The sequence below is a fragment of the Pongo pygmaeus genome, chromosome 4, assembly GCF_028885625.2.
Source record: "Pongo pygmaeus isolate AG05252 chromosome 4, NHGRI_mPonPyg2-v2.0_pri, whole genome shotgun sequence".
In the NCBI taxonomy this organism is placed as follows: domain Eukaryota; kingdom Metazoa; phylum Chordata; class Mammalia; order Primates; family Hominidae; genus Pongo; species Pongo pygmaeus.
The window spans coordinates 62,624,845-62,631,261 of NC_072377.2; positions in this window are offsets into that span (position 1 = coordinate 62,624,845).

Sequence of the window (6,417 nt, forward strand, 5' to 3'; positions counted from 1 at the left end):
ACTGCAGATGTTTCACTTTTTCTTTTTTTAATTTATTTATTATACTTTAAGTTTTAGGGTACATGTGCACAATGTGCAAGTTAGTTACATATGTATACATGTGCCATGTTGGTGTGCTGCACCCATTAACTCATCATTTAACATTAGGTATATCTCCTAATGCTATCCCTCCCCCCTCCCCCCACCCCACAACAGGCCCCGGTGTGTGATGTTCCCCTTCTTGTGTCCAAGTGTTCTCATTGTTCAATTCCACCTATGAGTGAGAACATGCGGTGTTTGTTTTTTTGTCCTTGCCATAGTTTGCTGAGAATGATGGTTTCCAGCTTTGTCCATGTCCCTACAAAGGACTATGCAGCCATAAAGAAGTTTCACTTTTTCACTTTACTGTTTTCCTTAAAATTTCCCACAGATGGTATTCTTGGTTTTTGGGGTGGAAGAGAGAGAGGGAGAAGGGAAACAGGAAGGAAATATTTCAAGAGGGAGCAAAGTTGAATTAAGACTGGTGGTTGAAGGCTGGCGATTAATGCTCCATCTCTTACTTCTCTCCTTCCATTAATGTCTAAAGGGAAGCAACAGAAAAGGTTGGTTCTGAGTAGGGGAAGCAAAGGCAGAGCAGTCTCGCTGCTGTCATCAGATTTAGCGAGATTTTTGCCCAGCTGTTTGCTGAAAGAAATGCAGGAAAACGAAGAACCAGAGGGCTCAGGCAGGGCCACTCTGTCTTGAATGGTCTCATTCCTCATTCTCAAAGAGAATCTTTCAGGGGTTAGCTCTTCCTTGAGAATTTCTGCAGCTCAGAAACCTGCCCTTTGAAGCCCAGGATGGCCACTTTTTTTTTTTTTTTTTTTTTATAATTTTTTTGAGACGGAGTCTGGCTCTGTTGCCCAGCAGGCTGGAGTGAAGTGGCGCCATCTCAGCTCATTGCAACCTCTGCCTCCTGGTTTCAAGCAATTCTCCTGCCTCAGCCTCCCAAGCAGCTGCAACTACAGGCATGCATCACCACACCCGCCTAATTTTTGTATCTTTAGTAGAGATGGGGTTTCATCATGTTGGACAGGCTGGTTTTGAACTCCAGACCTCAGGTGATCTGCCTGCCTCAGCCTCCCAAAGTGCTGGGATTACAGGTGTGAGCCACCGTGCCTGGCCATTTTTTTTTTTTTTTTTTTTTTGGAAAGGCCAATCTGTGACCCTCCCACTGGCTGTCCCGGGAGGGTTGTCAGCTTCATTGTCAGGATGTTTTATGTTGGACACTGTTATAGGTTGAGTTGTGTCCCCTACAATTTATGTGTTGAAGTCCTAACCCTTAGCAGCAGTGAATGTAACCTTATTTGGAAATAGGATTTTTGCAGATGTTATTAGTTAACATGAAGTCTTTAAGGCAGGCCCTCATCTGCCGTGACTGGTATCCCTAAAAAAAGGGGGAATTTGGACCAGGCGTGGTAGCTCATGACTGTAATCCCAGCACTTTGGGAGGCTGAGGTGGGCAGATCACAAGGTCAGAAGATCGAGACCATCCGGCTAACAAAGTGAAACCCTGTCTCTACTAAAAAATACAAAAAAAATTAGCTGGGCGTGGTGGCGGGCATTTGTAATCCCAGCTACTCTGGAGGCTGAGGCAGGAGAATGGTGTGAACCTGGGAGGTGGAGCTTGCAGTGAGCCAAGATTGCACCACTGCACTCCAACCTGGGTCACAGAGTAAGACTCCATCTCAAAAAAAAAAAAATAAATAAATAAAAAAGGCAGGCGTAGGGGGGTAATTTGGATGCAGACACATGCACACAGGGAGAATGCCACGTGCAGATGAAGGCAGAGATCAGGGCGATGCTTCTACAAGTCAAGAGATACCAAGGGTTGCCAACACACCACCAGAAGCTAGGAGAGAGAACAAATTCTTCCTCACCGCCTTCTAACCTCCAGAACTCCAGAACTGTGAAACAAAGAATGCCTGCTGTTTTAATCTACCACTTTGTGGTACTTTGTTACAGCAGCCATTGCAAACTAATACAGGCACCAACTTGAAGGTTTGGACTTACTGGAAATAAACGAACTTTTCCCTGGCAGGTGGATCTACTCCACATTGTTCCTACAGCCTTATATTTGGCTTTTGCCAGTAACGGTTTCTACAGTGACTCTTGGTGTGGTTCTGCTCCGGATCCCCCTATATCTCTCTGGTGGAAAATTTCCTAGCTGCTCCAGGCTGTGTAGGGGGATCAAGAATGGAGCTCTTTGTTTAGACTTTGCGTGGTGTACATAAATAACGAGCATATGGGGAATTTTCAAGCCAGAGGCATTTCAGAACTAGGCAAGGGAAGAGAGGTTTCATTTGTTAAAGACATTTCCTGTTAAAATTCATCACAAGCTTCTCTACGTCCTCCCTTTCCAGTGTCCTGCCCCCTCCCCACACACCTCAAATATGTAAGAGACTTTCTTAGCAGCGTAGGCCCAACAGGATGTTGTGAGAATGAATAAGAAAAAACTAATACATCAAACCAGATGAATGGAAAAAGCTCTGTTTCTTTTTATGCATGTAACTTCAGAACTGTAAAAAGGGAACGAGTAAGAGAATTTCTCATAAGTGAACATGCTGTTAAGTGTGTCTAAATTGTTTATACAAAGGGTTGCCTTCAGAAAATCACCCCAGTTGTTCCTTTTAGTTATGGGGACATGCACTGAAATTCTACCTTCAGGATTTTAATGGAGACTTCTTGTGTTAGTAGCTTATGTGCCTAGCTGCCCCAGGCTGTAAAGTAGCGGGGGTCAAGTTTCAGGTGTAAGAGCTGATCTACTCCAAGCCAGTCCACCCAGAAAGCAGGAGGTGGGCCTGGCCCTGGGGAATAATTTTGGATTCGCTGAACGCAGGGTGCCCCACTTAGTTACTGCTATTTCCTATTATCCTGTGGATGCTTGACAGCAACCACATCTATTGGCTCTGTAAAAGCCCTTTTAAATAAAAATATTTCATTAGCTGCCAGGGAACTGGTGAGGCAAGCTGTGTAAAAAGCAGCTCCGTTTGCTTGGGTCTGGGAAGGAGGTTGACTCCTGGTTAGCACAAGCATCCCAGTTTCATACCCCATTAACAGGGTGTCAATTGGATTTCTCCCTTGTAACCCAAACCACAACCCTAGGGAAGCTGGCCAGCCTTCCAGTTGCTTCTGGTGCAGATATTCATGGCTTCATGGTCTGACTTAGTTGAAGTGATTTCTTGTAACAGTTTCAGAAGAGGCGCGTCCACATTCAAATGTAACCATAGGAACATATAGCAATGATAAATGTTCATCATATGAGGATTGCCTCGTATTTTGAATTATGGTGCTTTCTGGACAAACCTCCTGAAGATCAATGTGTATAATTGGTAATTTGCAGTAATATTAGGAAATCAAATAGAAAAAGTAACAAAAAATTACAAAGAGTAACAAAAGAGTAATAATTCCTACTCTTAAAAATATTTCTTAAATGGTAAGGTGCAAGACAGAATACAGAATATAAAGCATAAAACTGAAGGAAGTCGGATTAGGGTACAATTTATTGAAGATCTACAATGAACCAGGAAATGCACTAAGTTCTTTATTGTGTATCCTTATCTTGGGAGGAGAGAGAGTGGGGTGGGGGGTGGGGGAGAGAGAGAGAGAGAATATGAATAGATCCATTTGGAGAATTTGTCCTGAATTATTAAAGAAGGGTAATTTATAAGAGTGTCATGAAGTCATTTAGGAGTTTGAGGGGAAACAGAAGAGAGGTAATTATGTATCCCAAAACCCTAAACCCAACAATCACATTTTTCTGATTTACAGAAGGGTCTAATCCCTGAGTAATGTTTTTAAGGTCAAGGTCCAAACCCTGGCTTTGGAATAATTGGCCTGTTGCCTGGAGTCAGGGCTTTGGCTTATAGAGACAAAAACAATAATTAAAAACAGCTTTCAGAAAGATATCACTCTACCCCAAGCCTACCACAGTGACTTGCACATAGTATGACCTGAAATAAGAGTTTGCGTAATGGATGAACTGAGGATTTTATATTGAAATGTTGTTTGTAGCAGACAATTCCTATACTTGTTTTTCCACTTGAAGATGTTGAAGAGAGACTTGTCTGAATTGCAATAAGAGAAAATAGGTTAGAATTCCCAGCTGCAAGCAGAAAGAAATCTTGGTAAGAGCTTCAAGAGGGTTAATGAAGTTCTTTCTGGAGTATCTATGGCAACAGAAAGGCTAAACATGGCCGTGTGTACTATGTAGAAGAATAGGGTAGATCTTTTTTTTTTTTTTTTGAGACAGAGTTTCGCTCTTGTTGCCCAGGCTGGAGTGCAGTGGTGCAATCTCGGCTCACTGCAACCTCCGCCTCCCAGGTTCAAGTGATTTTCCTGCCTCAGCCGGCCTCCCAAGTAGCTGGGATTACAGGCATGCACCACCACACCCAGCTAATTTTTTGTATTTTTAATAGAGATGGTGTTTCACCATGTTGGCCAGGCTGGTCTTGAACTCCTGACCTCAGGTGATCCACCCGCCTCAGCCTCCCAAAGTGCTGGGATTACAGGCATGAACCACCACGCCTGGCCAGATCTTTAAAATCTGCTCCTTACCCCTTTCCTGTGTGCCTTTTCATTTACTACTTTGTGGGAGCCACAGCCACCTAGAATTATACTAAATCTCCCGGAATGATGGAACTCTTTCTTTTGGTCAAGATGCTCAGTCTTTCTGAGGACACAAGCATCACGCAGCTGATGTTGCCTGAACCATGTTATGGTATAAAAGGGATACATATCAGTTAGGGATTGGTTTAGCTGAGAATGAAGGCAAACCCCAAATAAAATGGCATAAACAAAATAGAAACTGAAGAAGTTCAGAGGAAAGTATCCTGTTCATGACATTGTCAGGAGCCACCTTTTTCACCCTGTGGCTTCTCTACCTCATGGTCCCAGGTGGTTGCTTGAGCTCCAGCCATCAGGTCCACATTCTAGCAAGGAGGAAAGAAAGGTATATTTCATTTTTTTTTTTTTTTTGAGACAGGGCCTTGCTCTATTACCCAGGCTGGAGTGCTGTGCCATAATCACGACTCACTGCAGTCTTGACCTCTCCTGGGCTCAGGTGACCTCCCACCTCAGCCTCCCGAGTAACTGGGACTACAGGCATGTGCCACCATGCCTGGCTAATTTTCGTATTTTTAGTAGCGATGGGTTTCGACATGCCTAGGCCGGTCTCAAACTCCTGAGCTCAAGCAATCTGCCTGTTTTGGCCTCCTAAAGTGCTGGGATTATAGGTGTGAGCCACTACGCCCAGCCATATTCTATTCTTACAAGGACACTTCCTAGAAGTTGCAAGAAGCACCTTTGCTTTTATAGCGTTGGCTAAAACTTACACATAGACACCCTACTTTCAGGGAAGGCTAGTAATGTGGTCTCTATTTTGGACATTAAGTACTAGTGAAATACAAGGGATTCTATTATGAAGAAAGCAGAGGAGTTTGGTTAGAAGGGGACAACTTGCAATCTCTACCGTGAAGGTAAAACGGGCATCTAAGAGGTTTAATGACAAGGCTTGTCACCCTGGCCATGAAAACATTACTTTCCTTTCTAACTGTTCATTGTTAGCTTCTTGTTTGAAAGCAGGCACCAAAGGGAATCACTCTACACTCACCTTGGTTTTTCTCTCAGTTTTAACTTGATTTTGAAATCCTGACAGTAGGAACATCTTGGCAGACACTGAAAGTGTTCACTAGACTCTTGGAGGCAGGCTAGGTTCCCAGGAGAAGAGCACTGCTTTCAAATTCTAATGGAAAAATGCACTGTGAGGCAGGAGGTCTGGGCTAGGGCCTGAAATTCTACATTTCTAACAAGGTCCCTAGTGATGCAGTGCTGCACTACACAGACCATGTTTTCAGTGCAAAGGTTTAGAGAAAGTTCTCTATGGCTATCTGAGTCCCAGTTTGTAGTAGGATATTCAGGAAGGGATAGCATAATTGCCCAATGAGTTCTTCTTGCCTGCCATACAGATAGAGCCTATTCACTGAGACAGTGCTATTGCAGTAGAGAAAGAGCTTAATAAATGCAGACTTAGCCAAGCCAGAAGGATGGGAGTCTATTACTCAGAAGAGCTTCTCTAAAAGATCAGAGGCTAGGGTATTTCAAAGACAGTTTGGCAGGAAGAGGGGTAGGGAATGGAAAATGCTGATTGGTTGGGGATGAAATCATAGAGGTGTGGAAAATGGTCCTCTTGCACTGAGTCAGCTTCTGGGAGCTGGAGGCCTTGCACTGGAGGCCTCAGGACCAGTTGAGTCATGAGTCACCAGTCCAGGTAGAATCAGCTGGTCACCAGAATGCAAAGGTCTGAAAAAAAAAAAATCAAAAGACCCATCTTAGGTAATACTCTGGTGATGTTATCTATAGGGGCAATTAGGGAAGTTACAAATCTTGTGACCTCTTGAG